Here is a 4,615-nt window from a genome sequence, read left to right as displayed (position 1 = left end):
ACTCAGCGTCATTTATGTGATGGGATGACTAGGTCACCTCTGTGCCATGACGTATCTCATCAGCATCCACCCAGGGCCATCGGGCCCGGGTTTCACATGAAGGATACAGAGGGCATCAGGTGGGCACCATCAGGAGCATCAGGAAGACAGCACACAGCAGGGTTCCTTGGGGATTCCAGTACCTGGAGATGGGCACTGTGGGCTCTGGCACCTACACCCAGGCAATGCTCACTCCCAGCCAACCGAGGAGCTGGCAATCACTGGAACCCGGCCACAATTACCAGTGACGTAGTCACCTCGTGAAGGGACTGAGGCTTCGGGCTTGTATCTGGTTGTACGGGTGGGAAGCAAAGTCTCAACATTATTATTTTTTTTCCACATTGTAATGCATAGAAGTACAGGTGCAGTTTACCTGCTGGGTCAGGATTGGCATTCCACGCTGTTTCACTAATTGTTGCCAGTGAAGTTCTGGCTCCAGCGTATTCCACTCTGAGGCATATCAGTGCATCAATAAGTCCAACAATGAGCCAGAGACCTTAGGTCAAGGTGAGTTTATTGTCCAAATAGCATAACCTAATTGCATTTCAAGACCACTTTCAATTCCACCTCCAAACTAGTCAGAAGAACAAGTTACGTTTCAAAGATCGCGGTAAAGGCGAATGGCTGACTACGTCACGTCACCATGGCAGCCAAGACAACATTTTCCCCCACACTTCCCAAATACCATTTTTTGTTTGTTTGTTTTGCTCACACTGATCACACTACTTTAGCACTTTGTAACATCCCACCCACACCTCTTCTAGAGTACACCGTGAGAGAATAACATTGACTCGATGTGGCATCACACTCGTAAAGCAAATCTTTTTTTTTTTTTAAAGAAATAATAATAATAATCCACGACAAGAAAGTATAACTGAAAGAGATGTGAGGTACATGGGGGAAGGATATAGCATAATGAAAAAATAAAAAAATTCAATGGCCTGGTGACTTGCTGGGGATATATAAGAGTTGGCCAGCATTAAGAACTACAATCGATGAGAAATAGACTTTTTTTTTCCTTTTTTCTTTTTCTTTTTTTTTTTCCTTTCTTCATTTTTTTATTTATCTTATTTTATTTTTGGTCAAGGACAGGCACCTGTTGAAATAGATCGGCTACTGTAATGGCTACAGTCAATAAGGCACTTTTCCCCCCCTAGAAGGCAAAAATGAATGAAATCTACAGTTTCATCGTGTGTGAGTGTAATTGCTGCTGGCTTCTTACAACTTGAGCCAAGAACAGACTACAGACAGCCCAGCCAAGCAGGGTGGCACACGAAATGGGAGCTGTTCTGGCTGAAGTGTCTCTTCTGGGGATCCAGAAACATCCAAAAACCACAGCGGGGGTAGGAACGTCATCAACACCTCCTGGTGACTTCCTACCCTGCCTTGTACAAACGGACGGCTGCACACTGCTGCAGTTGAGAGCTGCTCAGAATCTCCACGCCCCCAACAGAAGCCCGGGTGACCATCTACACCTACAGAGAGGAAGGTTTGCTGGCTCAAGAGGACTTTACTGTCTGGGCATCCATTTCCCTTTTTAAAGTTATTCCCCAAGGCTGGACTGTGTCAAGGGGAAAAAAAAACCAAAAAACCAAAGAAGAATGCTTTTAGCTTAAAAAGTCAACGGGATCACTTGACTTCCTCCTTATTCCAGCCTCCAGTTCCCGCACTCCATCAGGATTACCTTCTTCAGCTAGACAACCTGCATGCCCGGGACGTAAGGTATCCTCCTTCTTCCAACCCTGCGCCCCATGGCCTTCTCTGAGGAAGCCACCCCATCTCAGCCCTCTGGTCCCATGGCTCCCAGGGCAGAATCTGAATTAGCCAGACTGTGAGGGGAGACCTGAAGGACCACTGCCCAGCCAACCAAGGACTCTGGGGGAGCTATGTGTGTCCCTCCAACCCTGGCCTGGCTGATGCGGGGGGGGGGGGGGAGAAAAACAGAACCTGCGGCAGGGGAACGTGGAAATCAGGCATGCCATGCTCCAGTGGGGGTCCTCTAAGAGCCGTCCCTTCTGGAAGGAACTCGCCCCTCAGCACATGCTGCTCATTTAGCAGGGGCACTGTGCCCTGGAATTCTCCTACAGGCCCCCCCCCCCCCGCATGTTAGGAACCTGCGTGGAATATCCTTATGCTTGGCATATTATTTTTGGCATACTAAGATTTCTTCCCCTCCCCTCAAAGATTTAGTCAAAAATAGGGGAAGGGAATCAAAATTTGGCAGGCCGGGGGAACAACTTAACCCCCAGTGATGGAGGGAAAAAAAGCAAAACAAAACAAAAAATACGAGAGAGAGAGATATTAGATAATAAGGTAGAAAAAGACAGGAATATATTTGAAATACCTTCCATGGGGAGAACTGAACTCCTGTGGGACATTCTACCAAGGAGACCAAGACCCAAGTGGACCAGTCACTAGGGAATCTAGGATTCCCCCCCCTTTTTTTACATAAGTGGTGGGGGTGGGGGCAAGGATCAGGAAGGAGGGTCTCACTCCACACCAACCATCGTACTAGGATTCAAGGATGGGACAAAGGAAATGCTACTTGGGCCCAGCATCTCCTGGGCTCCAGGTGTGGGGACAGTTACAAACTATGGGTGAGGCTGGCAGCCTGTCCCTCGTGTATGGTTTTTTTGTTTGCTGAGTCTGTTAAGGCCAAGGGTCATGTTAAATAAACATGCTTCCTCACCCGACACCAAGTTGTCCGATAACCCAAGGAACTGTGCCTGCTGGGCTCTGGACAAAAAACACTGACGGACTCCAGGCTGTTCCACATGCATCTTCCCAAACTTCCAAATCCACCCGCCCACTGCCCCGCTGGAAATTCCCTAGAATTTTAGGGTCACTCTAACTCACCAAGTCCTGAACCTTCCTAAAACACACCGAGACTGACTCCTCTACCAATTTCATCTCTGCCCAGAAATGGCATCTCACCGCCTCCATTCAACTTTCATCACAGACTCATGCAACCTCTTTCCCATCCTTCAATGGGATTGGAAACCTGAAGCCATCCAGTGTCCCTTACCAAATGACCTGGCCCTGCACAATGCTTGCCTGCCTGATAAGGCCAGGGAGTTGAAGAAATACCATGAAGGCTGTGGGTGTTACAGACTCGGTAACCCACAGACTAGGTCTTAAGACCTTGGAGATGGTCCTAAATTGGGGTGTCCATGCCAAGGAACGGGAGCCTTAGAAACTTTCAGAAGGAAGGGGCCCAGAGCAGAAGAAAGCCCTGCTCATTGAAAGGGCTAGAAGATTGGGGTGCTGGTGGGGTCCCTCCAAGATAGCCTGCTGGACTTATTTTCTGCTGTTTACTAATCCTGGTGCCTGCTTACAAATCATGATTTCCTAGTCCACTGAGTTAGTTAATATCTGTGTTGAACATCTGCCTTGTGGTGAGTGAGAGAGGGGACCTTGGTTCAATGTATCTTTCTTGTCAAGGTGTGGATACCAGAGTCAAAATGGGAGCCCGGTGACCTTCGTGACTGAAACGATCTACAGATCTGAGACCGCGGGATCCTGCCTGTGTTCCCTTTGTGTATTCACTCTTCGTGATGGTGGGCTCCCAAGTAGAAACCATGGCTGTGAGGTATTGTGAAAATGAAACTGATCACTGTTGTCATTGATTACGTCCAGTCAACCTGAGGTAAAGAAAACTGTCTTTGAAGATTGGGGACGGGGTCGGGGGAGGAAATACTCAACGAAAACCAAACGAAGAACCACAAAGAAAAAAAAAAGAAAACAAAACAAAAAAAAAAAACCATGAATATGCTACCAGAAGAAAACAAACTATGGGAGAGCTTTTCCAGTACAAAGAACTCATATCTCAACCGTGTACTCCAGGACTTGGAATTTAAGCAGTAAAATAATATATTATAAAAATGTTTATAAAATAGCAGCACACTGTGAAACATTACAGCTAGGCACTGTTAATGTGAGTAAGGATGAACGATCTTAGCTTCTTAGCAGCGCAAAAAAAAAAAATAATAAACAGAACAAAATGAAAGATAAGAGATCCTTAGATATTTCTCCATCTTCAACCTCTTATACTGAGCAACAAGGCAGAGCCTGTGTATAAAATAATTCTTCAAAGCAGCTCTGTTCTGATCTTATTTTTTTTTCCTTTGAAAAATATTTTAACCAATAGCTTCATTACCTGTCAATTACAATCGTGCAAAAAAAAAAAAAAAAAAAAAAAGAATTGAGGCTCCAACTTCTCTTAACTGAATGCCTCTAAGTGGAGAGGGGAAAAAAAATTCAAGTACACTGAATACAACTTTGCAGTAAAAAGTAACAACAACAATAACAAAACAAAACAAAAAAAAAAACTGGAAAAGGGAACAAAATGCCACACCCTGTTGTACACCATCCATTTTTGCACCAGTAATGACTTTTCCTCCCATGCCCAAGGGAGGAGAATGGAGATGGGAATTCTGATACTACTGCCGTCATCAGAACGGTTCCAGACCTGTGTTTCTGGGCTTTTCTGAGGAACGCTGGGACGGGAATGTGAGGGACAGGAGGGGCTGTCTCTTAGCCTTGGTAGGGTTATCAGAACCATACATACCAGACAATG

Source organism: Jaculus jaculus, chromosome 23, assembly GCF_020740685.1.
Source record: "Jaculus jaculus isolate mJacJac1 chromosome 23, mJacJac1.mat.Y.cur, whole genome shotgun sequence".
Lineage (NCBI taxonomy): Eukaryota > Metazoa > Chordata > Mammalia > Rodentia > Dipodidae > Jaculus > Jaculus jaculus.
This window is presented reverse-complemented; position numbering follows the sequence as displayed.